The sequence below is a fragment of the Bufo bufo genome, chromosome 1, assembly GCF_905171765.1.
Source record: "Bufo bufo chromosome 1, aBufBuf1.1, whole genome shotgun sequence".
NCBI classification, from domain to species: domain Eukaryota; kingdom Metazoa; phylum Chordata; class Amphibia; order Anura; family Bufonidae; genus Bufo; species Bufo bufo.
In genome coordinates this window covers 201,962,904-201,979,529 of record NC_053389.1, presented here as the reverse complement: position 1 = coordinate 201,979,529, position 16,626 = coordinate 201,962,904, and the positions used below count along the sequence as shown (strand labels likewise).

The window sequence follows — 16,626 nt, the reverse complement described above, 5'->3', positions numbered from 1 at the left end:
TGCGGGTCTCGGAGGATGATACTTTTGAAAAATGTATTGATGAGATGTGTAGGAAGTTTACAAACAGGGGATATCCCAAGAGGTTGATTGGACACACTAGGAAGAGGATTATAGACACGGAGCGCAAGAGCACTCTAAATGTGAGCCCCCATAATACAAACCGGATTCCAAAAAAGTTGGGACACTAAACAAATTGTGAATAAAAACTGAATGCAATGATGTGGAGATGGCAAATGTCAATATTTTATTTGTAATAGAACGTAGATGGCAGATCAAACGTTTAATCCGAGTAAATGTATCATTTTAAAGGAAAAATACGTTGATTCCAATTTTCACGGTGTCAACAAATCCCCAAAAAGTTGGGACAAGTAGCAATAAGAGGCTGGAAAAAGTAAATTTGAGCATAACGAAGAGCTGGAAGACCAATTAACACTAATTAGGTCAATTGGCAACATGATTGGGTATAAAAAGAGCTTCTCAGAGTGGCAGTGTCTCTCAGAAGCCAAGATGGGTAGAGGATCACCAATTCCCACAATGTTGCGCAGAAAGATAGTGGAGCAATATCAGAAAGGTGTTACCCAGCGAAAAATTGCAAAGACTTTGCATCTATCATCATCAACTGTGCATAACATCATCCGAAGATTCAGAGAATCTGGAACAATCTCTGTGCGTAAGGGTCAAGGCCGTAAAACCATACTGGATGCCCGTGATCTCCGGGCCCTTAAACGACACTGCACCACAAACAGGAATGCTACTGTAAAGGAAATCACAGAATGGGCTCAGGAATACTTCCAGAAACCATTGTCAGTGAACACAATCCACCGTGCCATCCACCGTTGCCAGCTGAAACTCTACAGTGCAAAGAAGAAGCCATTTCTAAGCAAGATCCACAAGCTCAGGCGTTTTCACTGGGCCAGGGATCATTTAAAATGGAGTGTGGCAAAATTGAAGACTGTTCTGTGGTCAGACGAGTCACGATTCAAAGTTCTTTTTGGAAATCTGGGATGCCATGTCATCCGGACCAAAGAGGACAAGGACAACCCAAGTTGTTATCAACGCTCAGTTCAGAAGCCTGCATCTCTGATGGTATGGGGTTGCATGAGTGCGTGTGGCATGGGCAGCTTGCATGTCTGGATTTGTTGACACCATGAAATTCTGATTCAACATATTTTCCCCTTAAAATGGTACATTTTCTCAGTTTAAACTTTTGTTCCGTGATTTATGTTCTATTCTGAATAAAATATTAGAAGTTGGCACCTCCACATCATTGCATTCAGTTTTTATTCACGATTTGTATAGTGTCCCAACTTTTTTGGAATCCGGTTTGTAGAATTGAGACGAGGATCCCTTTTGTGTCCATCCATGGGGAAGATAGTGGCAAAATTGCCACAATCCTTAGAGAAGAATGGCACATCCTACATCGTGGCCTGCCCACTATTAAGGAATTTGGATTACCTCCCATGATGGCATACAAAAGGGGCCCAAACATTCGTGATCGAGTTGTTAAGGCAGATGTTGGAGGAAAAAATTTAGATAGACAACTACTCCTGGCCCCCAAAAAATATAGGAATTTCTCTTGTCTCTCATGCTGCAACTGTAGTGGCATCATGAGAGGCGATAGCTTCCCACATCCATACAGTGGCAAAATATTTAAGTTGAAGGGATATTACACATGCAGATGTAGAGATGTCATTTATATGATACAGTGCCCATGCAGTTTTTTATATGTTGGTGAGACGACAATGGAATTAAGGGAGCGGATCAACAAGCATAAGAGCACAATAAGGAAAGGGATGATTGACAAACCTGTAGCAAAGCACTTTATTGAATGTGGACATTCCATAAATCAATTAAGTTTTCGTGCAATAGATGGGGTAGGTTATCTCCGAAGGGGAGGGGATAAGGATAAGATTTTGAGGAAAAAAAGAACTCAAATGGATATATAATTTGAAGTCACTCCAACCCTATGGATTAAACATTGAGTTCAATGTTGCCACAATAGATTAAGTTCGGGTTGTGTGATTTCTTTGTGGGTGTACAATGCTATCATTGTTTTTACATACAGTGGCCTTTTCCCCATCCGGGATTGTCTGAGAGAGTGTATATGGCAATTCTGTCTTTTGACAATGGCGGAGCAGGAGATGTTGATGCCCGCTTGAGTTATTGGGGGGGGGACAGAATTAGATGGTGAGGAGTGTGTATAGTGACATCAGGATATGGATTATGCCTCTGCAGATTAGATCACATATGGGTTGCCCTGATCAAATGCGTGTCTGACTTTATTGTAATATGCGGATTGATTATCCGGACAGTCTGGGGTCATTACCCCACAATCCATACCTTGTAGTGTGGATTGGGATCATTGTTCATCCAGTTTCCCTTATGCATGTGATTGATCACTGTTTACAGTCATGGGACTTCTATGGATCCCTGGATACCTTCAGTGTTGCTGTGTGTTGCTGTGGTAACATTGGGACGCCCTCTGTGAGGTCAGTAAGTTGCGCGTCGACGCCAGGGTGATGTAATTGGGAGCGCTTGTCGCGACCGGATGACGTCGGCAGTAGAGGACGGAGTAACGTGACGCTTAGGGTTGGACCCACGGACGCATTACGTGGACCATTGATGATGATGTGAATGATTAGACAGCTGGGTATACATGCGCACTGAGCGGTAAGGAACGCCGGACATGGCAAGTGTTGTTTTGCTTTATATTTGAGACTCAGCAATTACAGACGTTATGCGATGATGGGGTTAACCTTTAGGAGGATTGTTGGATACTCAGGTGAGGCATATAGGTGTATTAGGTTAAGTAAAGGTCAGTAGGTCAGGCTGTGCTATTGCCCGCAATTGGATAATCCGGATGGGGGTGGCGCACTTGTTTTTACTATAATTTGATGTATATAACACAATGTGAGTAGGCTTGACAAAGGCTGTGTATCAGCCGAAACGTTGCCATTTGTATTATTGCTTTGAAGTCCAAATAAAGTCGATGATGTGAGATGCTGCTGATACCATCTGCCCTTTTCTACCTGAAGAATAGATCATCAATATCAGATCAGCGGAAGTTCAACACCCAGGACTCCTGCTGATCAGCTCCGTGAGCACTGCTGCCTCTTCCTAGGCCATGTGATGTCAACGTACATCGGTCAGATGGCATAGTTTCAGCTTAGGCCTCTTGCCCACGGAGTGCTGTCCCCATCTTTTGCGGTCCCATTGAAGTGAATGGGTCCGCGTCCGAGCCGCCAAAACGGCGGCTCGGATGTGGACCCAAACAACGGTCGTGTGCATGAGGCCTTAGTCCCATTGATGTAAATGGGGCTGAGCTACAATACCAAGCACAGCCACTGTACTATGTATGCACTGTGCTTGGGGAGATGCCGGGAGCGGCTGCATTCTCTAGAGCACCAGTGGCTCCCTGTAACAACTGATTGTGGGGGTATCAGGACTTAGACTCTGCCAATCTGATAATGATGACCTATCCTATGCATTATATGTACCAGGATAACCCCTATAAGCACAGCTCCTCACTCGCTCAAGGCTTTTTCTAAAGCTTTCCCTGATCAAATTCCCTAAACTCTACACAATTATATCTCTCTATTCTCTCCCTACAGTGTCCCTTTCACACTGTATTAGTGGCTTGTGTCTGCAATTGCTTTTGGTCAGATCCTTTTGTCACATCTTTCCAGTTCAGAAGTTGAACACAGTATGGTAATTCTTCTCATCCAGCTTAAGAATCTCCCTGGCTACTGCCCCCATGATTGGCTCATGAGGCTTTCCCACCTACTTCCTCATAGTGTCATTTGATCCTCCATCTTCCTTCTCCCTTTAAAAAGTTTTGGTCTTGTTTGTGAAATGTGTCTATTTGTGAAATTCGTAACACATTCAATTAGTTTATCATCGATTTTCTCATAGTATACAGTCAGGTCCATAAATATTGGGACATCGACACAATTGTAACATTTTTGGCTCTATACACCACCACAATGGATTTGAAATGAAACGAACAAGATGTGATTTAACTGCAGACTGTCAGCTTTAATTTGAGGGTATTTACATCCAAATCAGGTGAACGGTGTAGGAATTACAACAGTTTGCATATGAACTTCCCACTTGTTAAGGGACCAAAAGTAATGGGACAATTATATTCTCAGCTGTTCCATGGCTAGGTGTGTGTTATTTCCTCATTATCCCAATTACAATAAGCAGATAAAAGGTCCAGAGTTCATTTCAAGTGTGCTATTTGCATTTGGAAGCTGTCAACTCTCAAGATGAGATCGAAAGAGCTGTCACCATCAGTGAAGCAAGCCATCATTAGGATAAAAAAACACAACAAACCCATCAGAGCGATAGCAAAAACATTAGGTGTTGCCAAAACAACTGTTTGGAACATTCTGAAAAAGAAGGAACGCACCAGTGAGCTCAGCAACACCAAAAGACCCGGAAGACCACGGAAAACAACTGTGGTGGATGACAGAAGAATTCTTTCCCTGGTGAAGAAAACACCCGTCACAACAGTTGGCCAGATCAAGAACACTCTCCAAGAGGTAGGTGTATGTGTTTCAAAGTCAACAATCAAGAGAAGACTTCACCAGAGTGAATACAGAGGGTTCACCACAAGATGGAAACCATTGGTGAGCCTCAAAAACAGGAAGGCCAGATTAGAGTTTGCCAAACGACATCTAAAAAAGCTTTCACAGTTCTGGAACAACATCCTATGGACAGCTTAGACCAAGATCAACTTGTACCAGAGTGATGGGAAGAGAAGAGAATGGAGAAGGAAAGGAACTGCTCATGATCCTAAGCATACCACCTCATCAGTGAAGCATGGTGGTGGTAGTGTCATGGCGTGGGCATGTATGGCTGCCAATGGAACTGGTTCTCTTGTATTTATTGATGATGTGACTGCTGAAAAAAGCAGCAGGATGAATTCTGAAGTGTTTCGGGCAATATTATCTGCTCCTATTCAGCCAAATTCTTCAGAACTCATTGGCCGGCGCTTCACAGTGCAGATGGACAATGACCCAAAGCATACTGCAAAAGCAACCAAAGAGTTTTTTAAGGGGAAGAAGTGGAATGTTATGCAATGGCCAAGTCAATCACCTGACCTGAATCCGATTGAGCATGCATTTCACTTGCTGAAGAAAAAACTGAAGGGAAAATGCCCCAAGAACAAGCAGACACGACTCTACTGGAGTCGTGTTTGCGCCAAGAGGTATCACAGTTGTGTACTGTCTTGGTACATATCCCCCCATTGAACCTCACATCACTCCTCTGGAGAATTTGGCCTCTCCACCTACGAGGACTGAGAGATACCGGCAGCACCGACCCACTGATCTCACGAGTGTGGTGCCTTTGATGCACAACACAAAGGTGAGCACATTCTTTGGCACCCTCCATGTTTGTTTCACCCTTTTGTTTCATACTATCCTATGAGCGCCTTTCCCCCTTTTTTTCGCCACATATACCAAGAACAAGCAGGAACTGAAGACAGTTGCAGTAGAGGCCTTGCAGAGCATCACCAGGGATGAAACCCAGCATATGGTGATGTCTATGCGTTCCAGACTTCAGGCTGTAATTGACTGCAAAGGATTTGCAACCAAGTATTAAAAAGTGAAAGTTCGATTTATGATTATTATTCTGTCCCATTACTTTTGGTTCCTTAACAAGTGGGAGGCACATATGCAAACTGTTGTAATTTCTAAACCGTTCACCTGATTTGGATGTAAATACCCTCAAATTAAGACTGATAGTCTGCAGGTAAAGCACATCTTCTTCGTTTCATTTCAAATTTATTGTGGTGGTGTATAGAGCCAAAAATGTTAGAATTGTGTCGATGTCCTAATATTTATGGACCTGACTGTATGTGAATAGCGTGTATAGCCACGGCTATAATCTGTCCTGTACTTGTGTTGCTATGCTCTGTATTCACCAATAAAGTAATGGATTTTACCAGATGAAGTTGTGCTTTCTTTGTTTCTTTCAAAAATATACAGTAAGTCATAGGAGACCGAACAGTGTTATATACTAACTTTATGGGCAATTGAAGAATATTTGATTCAAGTCCAATCAATTCATATTTTTTTACACAAATTCAAAAAATCTGACCCAAAATGAAATCCAAGAAATTCGTATATATATATATATAGTACAGACCAAAAGTTTGGACACACCTTCTCATTCAAAGAGTTTTCTTTATTTTCATGACTATGAAGGCATCAAAACTATGAATTAACACATGTGGAATTATATACATAACAAACAAGTGTGAAACAACTGAAAATATGTCATATTCTAGGTTCTTCAAAGTAGCCACCTTTTGCTTTGATTACTGCTTTGCACACTCTTGGCATTCTCTTGATGAGCTTCAAGAGGTGGTCACCTGAAATGGTCTTCCAACAGTCTTGAAGGAGTTCCCAGAGATGCTTAGCACTTGTTGGCCCTTTTGCCTTCACTCTGCGGTCCAGCTCACCCCAAACCATCTCGATTGGGTTCAGGTCCGGTAACTGTGGAGGCCAGGTCATCTGGCGCAGCACCCCATCACTCTCCTTCATGGTCAAATAGCCCTTACTTTCAAAGTTTTCCCAATTTTTTGGCTGACTGACTGACCTTCATTTCTTAAAGTAATGATGGCCACTCGTTTTTCTTTACTTAGCTGCTTTTTTCTTGCCATAATACAAATTCTAACAGTCTATTCAGTAGGACTATCAGCTGTGTATCCACCTGACTTCTCCTCAAAGCAACTGATGGTCCCAACCCCATTTATAAGGCAAGAAATCCCACTTATTAAACCTGACAGGGCACACCTGTGAAGTGAAAACCATTTCAGGGGACTACCTCTTGAAGCTCATCAAGAGAATGCCAAGAGTGTGCAAAGCAGTAATCAAAGCAAAAGGTGGCTACTTTGAAGAACCTAGAATATGACATATTTTCAGTTGTTTCACACTTGTTTGTTATGTATATCATTCCACATGTGTTAATTCATAGTTTTGATGCCTTCAGTGTGAATCTACAATTTTCATAGTCATGAAAATAAAGAAAACTCTTTGAATGAGAAGGTGTGTCCAAACTTTTGGTCTGTACTGTATAACAAAATAAAACAAAGAATAGGTGCACTTGAGTACAAGAATGGATGGTTGAGGCTGATATAAATGTCTATTCTGCACAAGGTACGGACAAGTCCTGTGGGATCCATGCCCGGTTCATTTTAATAAACGTAAGCTTGTCCACATTGGCTCTGGCCTGTGATAATGCTCTCTGCCGTGCTAAACACACGTTCACACTATACACTGGCTGCAGGGCAGGTCAGCACCTCCAAGGCTGACAAAGCTTTTACACATTTGGGCCATGCTAACCCTGCCTTCTCAGGTGCTGGCGGTGCCCCAGCTGCGTTGGCGACCTCTTCCTCTTCCTCTGCCTTCGCCTTGTGCTTCCACTGTGCCCCTGCTGTCAGGTGGGAATGCCATCAGCAGCGTGCGCTTGTAGTCGCGCATCTTCCGATCAGAAACAGATGTTTTCACTAAATTTAGTTCCCTGTCAGCAATGCAGAGCAGGGGTTCATTTATGGCAAAAGGGGGTTCATGTCACCCAGCAATAGAACAGAGGATTTTGAGAGATTTAGGCCCCTGTCACCCAGGCACAGCAGGGGTTCATTCACGGCAAAAGGGGGTTCATGTCACCCAGCAATAGAACAGAGGATTTTGAGAGATTTAGGCCCCTGTCACCCAGGCACAGCAGGGGTTCATTCACGGCAAAAGGGGGTTTATGTCACCCAGCAATAGAACAGAGGATTTTGAGATATTTAGGCCCCTGCCACCCAGGCACAGCAGGGGTTCATTTACGGCAAAAGGGGGTTCATGTCACTCAGCAATAGAACAGAGGATTTTGAGAGATTTAGGCCCATGTAACCCAGGCACAGCAGGGGTTCATTCACGGCAAAAGGGGGTTTATGTCACCAAGCAATCGAACAGAGGATTTTGAGAGATTTAGACCCCTGTCACCCAGGCACAGCAGGGGTTTGTATACGCCAAAAATGGTAAAATGTCACGCGACAATTCAAAATAAGAATTTTTTCAATTTAGGGCACTAAAATTGGCACTTTTTTGCATTAAAATGGCTCTAAAATAGTCCTTGAAAAGGCTAGAGGGATGTAAAAGGCAGTACAATGTGCTTAAGAGCATGGCAACTGCTCTGCAAACAAATGTGGATAGGGAAATAACTTAAAATGAAATAATATAACAAAAAATTACAAATTATTAACCTGCAACTCAGAGAAGGAGGTGGATATGGAGTCGAAGGTTGAGGAGGCGGTGAATGTGGTGTTGTAGGTGGAGGCAGCAATGGAGTAGAAGGTAGCCAACAATGTTTATTTTTTATTTTTTTGGGGGTAGGTAGCCCCCAAAATATTGGGACAAATAAAAAAAAAGAAAACAAAGAATCATTGCACTTGACTTGAGTACAAGAATGCATGTTTGATGGTGGTATAAATGTCTATTCTGCACAAGGTACAGACAAGTCTTGTGGGATCCAAGCCTGGTTCATTTTAACGAACGTGAGCTTGTCCACGTTGGCTGTAGACAGGCGGCTGCGTCTGTCTGTAATGACGCCTCCTGCAGTGCTAAATACACGTTCAGAGAGTACACTGGCTGCAGGGCAGGCCAGCACCTCCAAGGCATACAGGGCAAGCTCTGGCCATGTGGACAATTTGGAGACCCAGAAGTTGAATGGGGCAGAACCATCAGTCAGTATGTGTAGGCGTGTGCACAGGTACTGTTCCACCATGTTGTTCAAATGCTGCCTCCTGCTAACACACTCCATATCAGCAGTTGGGGCCGGTTGTTGCGGCGAGGTGACAAAACTTTGGTGACATGTCGGCCATGCTAACCCTGCCTTATGTGGTGCTGGCGCTGACACAGCTGCGTTGACGACCTCTTCCTCCTCCCCTGCCTTCGCCTTGTGCTTCCACTTGTCCCCCGGCGTCAGTCGGGAATGCTCTCAGGAGCGCGCCTACCAGCGCGCGCCTGTAGTCGTGCATCTTCCGATCACGCTCCAGTGAGGGAATTAAGGACGGCACATTGTCTTTGTAACCGGGATCCAGCATGGTGGCCACCCAGTAGTCAGCACACGTTAAAATGTGGGCAACTCTGCAGTCGTTGCGCAGGCACTGCAGCATGTAGTCGCTCATGTGTGCCAGGCTGCCCAGAGGTAAGGACAAGCTGTCCTCTGTGGGAGGCGTATTGTCTGCGTCCTCCGTATCCCCCCAGCCATGCACCAGTGATGGGCCCGAGCTGCGTTGGATGCCACCCCACTGTGAACATGCTTCATCCCCATCCTCCTCCTCCTCCTCCTCCAGTAGTGGGCCCTGGCTGGCCAAATTTGTACCTGGCCTCTGCTGTTGCAAAAATCCTCTTTCTGAGCAACTTCTAAAAGACTGGCCTGAAAGTGTTAGAGATGACCCCTCTTCCTCCTCCTCGTCCTGGGCCACATCCTCTTCCATCATCGCCCTAAGTGTTTTCTCAAGGAGACATAGAAGTGGTATTGTAACGCTGATAACGGCGTCATCGCCACTGGCCATGTTGGTGGAGTACTCGAAACAGGGCACACAGGTCTCGCATGGAGGCCCAGTCATTGGTGGTGAAGTGGTGCTGTTCCGCAGTGCGACTCACCCGTGCGTGCTGCAGCTGAAACTCCACTATGGCCTGCTGCTGCTTGCACAGTCTCTCCAGCATGTGCAAGGTGGAGTTCCACCTAAAGGCACGTCGCATATGAGGCGGTGAGCGGGAAGGCCGAAGTTACGCTGTAGAGCAGACAGTTGAGTGGCGGCAGGATGAGAACGCCGGAAGCGCGCACAGACGGCCCGCACTTTACGCAGCAGCTCTGACATGTCGGGGTAGTTGTGAATTAATTTCTGCACCACCAAATTCAGCACATGCGCCAGGCAAGGGATGTGCGTCAAACCGGCTAGTCCCAGACCTGCAACGATATTTCGCCCATTATCGCACACCACCAGGCCGGGCTTGAGGCTCACTGGCAGCAACCACTCGTCGGTCTGTTGTTCTATACCCCGCCACAACTCCTGCGCGATGTGGGGCCTGTGCCCCAAACCCATCAGTTTCATCTGCTCACGTTTACCCCTGGCTGTGCTGAAGTTGGTGGTAAAGGTCTGTCGCTGACCGGATGAGGAGGTGGTAGAAGAGGCGGAGGAAGCCGAGTAGGAAAAGGAGGCAACAGGAGGCAAAGAATGATACCCTGCGATCCTTGGCGGCGGAAGGACGTGCGCCAAACAGCTCTCCGGCTGGGGCCCAGCCGCCACTACATTTACCCAGTGTGCAGTTAGGGAGATATAGCGTCCTTGGCCGTGCTTACTGGTCCACGTATCTGTGGTTAGGTGGACCTTGCCACAGATGGTGTTGCGCAGTGCACACTTGATTTTATCCGATACTTGGTTGTGTAGGGAGGGCACGGCTCTCCTGGAGAAGTAGTGGTGGCTGGGAACGACGTACTGTGGGACAGCAAGCGACATGAGCTGTTTGAAGCTGTCTGTCTCCACCAGCCTGAATTACAGCATTTCAAAGGCCAGTAGTTTAGAAATGCTGGCATTCAGGGCCAGGGATCGAGGGTGGCTATGTGGGAATTTACGCTTTCTCTCAAAGGTTTGGGAGATGGAGAGCTGAATGCTTCCGCGTGACATGGTGGAGATGCTTGGTGACGAAGGTGGTGTTGTTGGTGGCACATCCTCTGTTTGCTGGGCGGCAGGTGCCAACGTTCCTCCAGAGGCGGAGGAAGAGGCCGAGGCAGCAGCAGTAGAGGGAGCAGGAGGGGCCTGAGCCCTTTCTTAGTTTTGAAGGTGCTTACTCCACTGCAGCCTGTGTCTCGCATGTAGATGCCTGGTCATGCAGGTTGTGCTAAGGTTCAGAACGTTAATGCCTCGCTTTAGGCTCTGATGGCACAGCGTGCAAACCACTTTGGTCTTGTCATCAGCACATTGTGTGAAGAAGTGCCATGCCAGGGAACTCCTTGAATCTGCCTTTGGTGTGCTCGGTCCCTGGTGACGGTGGCCAGTAGCAGGCGAACTGTTTTGGCGATGGCTGCTCTGCTTTTGCACCCTGCTCCCGCTTTTGCTACGCTGTTGGCTCGGTCTCACCATTGCCTCTTCCTCCGAACTCTGAAAGTCAGTGGCACGACCTTCATTCCATGTGGGGTCTAGGACCTCATCGTCCCCTGCATCGTTTTCCACCCAGTCTTCCTCCCTTACCTCCTTTTCGGTTTGCACACTGCAGAAAGACGCAGCAGTTGGCACCTGTGTTTCGTCATCATCAGAGACGTGCTGAGGTGGTATTCCCATGTCCTCATCAGGAAACATAAGTGGTTGTGCGTCAGTGCATTCTATGTCTTCCACCCCTGGGGAAGGGCTAGGTGGATGCCCTTGGGAAACCCTGCCAGCAGAGTCTTCAAACAGCATAAAAGACTGCTGCATGACTTGAGGCTCAGACAGGTTCCCCGATATGCACGGGGGTGATGTGACAGACTGATGGGCATGGGTTTCAAGCGCCACCTGTGCGTTTTCTGCAGAAGACTGGGTGGGAGATAATGTGAACGTGCTGGATCCACTGTCGGCCACCCAATTGACTAGCGCCTGTACTTGCTCAGGCCTTACCACCCTTAGAACGGCATTAGGCCCGACCAAATATCGCTGTAGATTCTGGCGGCTACTGGGACCTGAGGTAGTAGGTTCAGTAGGACGTGTAGCTGTGGCAGAACGGCCACGTCCTCTCCCTGCACCAGAGGCTCCGCCAACACCACCACCACCACCATCCCTTATTAGATGTTTGCCTCATAGTTAACGTTCACAAAGCAAAGTAAAAAGTGGTTAAGTCTGTTAAAAATAATTAACCGCCAATGAAAACCCTGATGTAGGGTATTGCACTCAATTTTGTTTTTTTTAAACTCTATATGACGAGATGTGCAGTATATCAGGGGGGTTTTTCACCCCAGTAACCAAAAAGCCGTATTTCTGGCCTAAATGTGACAGTCACTTATGCACGTCTAATCCCAGATGTGCAGTATATATTAGAGGGTTTTTTCACCCCAGTAACCAAAAAGATATATTTCTGCCCTAAATGTGACGGTCACTTATGCACTTCTTATCCCAGATTTTGCAGTATATTAGAGGTTTTTTTCACCCCAGTAAGCAAGAAGATGTATTTCTGGCCAAAATGTGAAAGTCACTTATGCATGTCTTATCCCAAATGTGCAGTATATTAGAGGGTTTTTTCACCCTAGTAGCCAAAAAGCCATATTTCTGGCCTAAATGTGACAGTCACTTATGCACATTTTATCCCAGATTTTGCAGTATATTAGAGGGTTTTTTCACCCCAGTAAGCAAAAAGATGTATTTCTGGCCTAAATTTGACAGTCACTTATGCACATTTTATCCCAGATTTTGCAGTATATTAGAGGGGGTTTTCACCCCAGTAACCAAAAAGCCGTATTTCTGGCCTAAATGTGACAGTCACTTATGCACGTCTAATCCCAGATGTGCAGTATATTAGAGGGTTTTTTCACCCCAGTAAGCAAAAAGATGTATTTCTGGCCTAAATGTGACAGTCACTTATGCACGTCTTATCCCAGATGTGCAGTATATTAGAGGGTTTTTTCACCCCAGTAACCAAAAAGCCGTATTTCTGGCCTAAATATGACAGTCACTTATGCACATCTTATCCCAGATGTGCAATATATTAGAGGGTTTTTTCACCCCAGTAACCAAAAAGATGTATTTCTGGCCTAAATGTGACACTCACTTATGCACGTCTTATCCCAGATTTTGCAGTATATTAGAGGGTTTTTTTTACCCCAGTAAGCAAAAATATGTATTTCTGGCCTAAATGTGACAGTCACTTATGCATGTCTTATCCCAGATGTGCAGTATATTAGAGGGTTTTTTCACTCCAGTAACCAAAAAGCCGTATTTCTGGCCTAAATGTGACAGTCACTTATGCATGTCTAATCCCAGATATGCAGTATATTAGAGGGTTTTTTCACCCCAGTAACCAAAAAGCCGCATTTCTGGCCTAAATGTGACAGTCACTTATGCACGTCTTATCCCAGATGGCCAATCACAGCCATGCCAATAGTAGGCATGGCTGTGATGGCCTTTTGGGGCAAATAGTATGACGCTTGTTAATTGGCTGCTGTGCAGCCTTTAAAAAAGCGCCAAGAAAGCGCGAACACCGAACCCGAACCCAAACTTTTACGTAAATGTTCGGGTCCGGGTGCCGAAAAACCTAAAGTTCGGTACGAACCCGAACTTTACAGTTCGGGTTCGCTCAACTCTACTTATGAACTAAAAATAGGGAGAGACTTTCCGGGCCAGTCTGATAGTCCTAATACCCAAGCCGGACGGGACATTACGGTTCTGTGACGATTTTCGCAAACTAAACAAAATCTCCAAGTTCGATGCGTATCCCATGCCCTGGGTAGATGAGGTTATCGAGAGGTTAGGACAAGCCTGATATTTTTCTGTTTTGGACCTCACGAAGGGCTACTGGCAGGTGCTCTTAACGAAGGCTGCCAAAGAGAAAACTGCCTTTGTCACCCCTGAGGGGCTGTATCAGTATAAAGTGTTACCCTTTGGTCTGCATGGTGCCCCAGCCACGTTCCAACAACTCATAGACATTGTACTTCATCCACATCGTCGGTACACGTCAGCTTACCTGGACGATATCGTCATCCACAGTACTGACTGAGAAAGTCATCTACCCAAGGTGCAGACTGTAGTGGACTCCCTTAGGAAGGCTGTACTGACCGCTAACCCAAAGAAATGTGCAATAGGTTTAGAGGAGACTAAGTGCCTGGGGTACGTCATTGGACGTGGAGTTATCAAACCGCAAGTGAATAAAATAGAGGCGATTCGGAATTGGCTCCGACCTGTCACCACTAGGCAAGTAAAGCCGTTCCTGGGAATGGTGGGCTATTATATGAGGTTCGTTCACCATTTTGCCACTTTAGCGGCTCTGTTGACAGGGCTCTTGAAAGGACGGAAGTCCCTGATGGTCCGCTGGAATGACCAGGCGGAAGAGGCTTTTTCCGCATTGAAGTCAGTCCTGTGTGGGTCATCGGTTTTGGTGACACTCGACTTCAAGAGGGAGTTTGTGGTACAGACCGATGCCTCTGAAGTAGGCCTCGGAGCTGTACTCTCTCAGGAAATCAATGGGGAGGAACATCCCGTTGTTTTCCTGAGCCGCAAACACCCCAGCCAAGACTAGGTACAGTATAGTGGAGAGAGAGTGCCTGGCCATCAAATGAGCACTCGAGTCTCTCTGCTATTATCTGTTGGGAGAAAGTTCCGTCTGGTGACTGACCACTCCCCTCTCAAGTGGATGAGTCAGGCCAAAGAGAGGAATGCTCGGGTCACCAGATGGTTCTTGTCATTACATAACTTCAAATTCTAAGTGGAACACAGGGCAGGCCGCTTACACTGTCTGGCAAGTGTTCACCCCCTCAGGGTTGAACAAAGGGGGAAGGTATGTAGGAAGGCGCAAGGGTCCGTCATTGATGGAAGGTATGTGTCACTAAGGTTCCTGGCCTCGGTGAAGTAAGAGCCGGTATTTTCAGGTGTCAGAGGCAGGTAATGCTGATTGACACTTTGCTATTTTAGTATGGCTATATAGCTGATCCAGGATGGCTCTTACTGGGAGTAGTCAAAGTGATGGGTGGGTGACTACTCCCCACGTTCCTGGCCTATAAAAATCCCATCCAGCAGTGTCAGCTGTGAGTGATTACCTCTCTCTGACAGAGCAACTCTGGCAATCGCTGGTGTGGGAACTGAGCCCTGTGCTGGGCTGAAAAGCTGAGTGTGTGTTGGGAGAGAAGGCCACCTAAAGCCTGCATTTTGACTGCTGGAGGCAGAACCGCCGACAAGGTGACTTTTTTTGTTATGCACAAACTTTCTACTTGGTGTGAACAAACACCAACCTTGCAAAGAGTGTTTTGTGTTTGACATTATGTGTGAATAACCATGGACATTTGAATTACGAACTTGTACTTTGCCTCTGTACTGTACTCGCTTATCCCAACTACCAGAGCAAATCCCCACAATATATATATATATATACATACAATATATATATATAGCGTGTATATATAGTGTGTATATATATATATATATATATATATATATATATACAAGCAAATTTCTTGAAATATATAATGTACATATTCAAATACACATACATATAATGTGACATACATTTTATTCCATTAAACTGTGACATATTCAATCAGTAACTGGATGCACCAGTCATGCGCATGTGCTTGAATCATCAGGGTAATCTAAATTTATACTAGATTGTATGTAGCTAAGATCTGATTTACTGGAGTAACACATAGGCATCTACAGTCAATAAAAGTGTTATCTAAATGTATAGTAGCTGTACTGAGGATCAGTTCATAAATAAAGTGGTAGCAAATTGAAAGAGAAATTACAATGTATATAGGAAAAAGCTTACAAACTAATACTCTCAGTTCAGTAAATCTCAAGGTACTGTTCTCCAATCGGTTTCTGTCCAGTGGTTGCAAAAGTAAAAGCTTTATTATAAGATACTACATGCATTGTTGCCATACCTACTTCAAACAGAAAAAAGCAGGAGGGGGATTAATAATCTAAGTGAACCCCACCGGATAAGCTTGTACTAGCTCAAAATATGGAATCCCTATGTACATGTTCCTCAAACTAAAAGATTACAAACTATAGATTTGACAGTAAGCATGAGAGCAAATCTGGAAAAGCAGGTGAATATTGGAATAGCACTAGAATAATATTTTCACAACAGCACAGGCAACACCAGAAACCACAATGAAGTTTCATCACATGCATAGTGCCATAAAATAATGAAGATCAAAGATTATGGTGATGCAAAATATATTTACCTGAGATATATTGTAGGACGTATTCTTTTCAGACTGCTCTACTGCAGCGCTTCCCTCCTCAATTCAGAATGTAACCTCAGCAAATAGTATTCATCTTATTCTTGCCTTCAGAATGCATGGCTTAGATTCAGGAAAATTCCCATTTACCAGTCCCAATGTGTCATAAAATGTCTATTCAAGTGTTCATTTTGAAAATAACCAAAAAATACTCCGATAAAGACCAAAGTCAATGGAAAGTGGTTGAACTGAATTTCAGCATGAAGCTAAAAGTCTTCATAAAGTCTATTTAATGTTCTGTCCTAAAGTTAAATTATATTCCCTTTGGTTCCTGTAGTTGTTTTAACAGGAGTTTCTCTTCCCTTCTGTCCCAACCCTGGAAAGGCTGTCTGTCTGAAGTCCAGTTTCCTTTGTTTTAACAATTCCAAGCCCTCCCTCTCTTCCTGGGGTCAGATAAGATGAATATAACTTGCATCTCGCAAAACTAGGCAGGATGACAAGGAAAGAATGAGGTAAAAGGGATGCCATGCAGATGGATATACCTAGGATCATATGTGAAACTGTCTCAGAAAACCACATAATGCTACAATTCTCATCCATTTAAGTACCTTTGCAAATTATGGAAGAAAATCCATTTAGGTAAATTTGTTTAAAGGGGGTTTCCCACAAAAGTATTCTACATTTTTTTCCAAATTTAATTGATTA

General features: G+C 44.9%; 1 protein-coding gene across 3 annotated transcripts in view; it reads right to left on the bottom strand.

Annotated features, from left to right (window-relative positions):
• Positions 1 to 16,287, bottom strand: part of RASIP1 (Ras interacting protein 1) — a 117,980-nt gene extending 101,693 nt beyond the window's left edge. For all 3 annotated transcript variants that reach the window (XM_040434344.1, XM_040434353.1, XM_040434362.1), the window contains exon 1: positions 15,925 to 16,287. The gene's annotated coding sequence lies outside the window, so the exon portion shown is untranslated. The remainder of the gene's footprint in view (positions 1 to 15,924) is intronic.
• Positions 16,288 to 16,626: the final 339 nt, after the last annotated feature.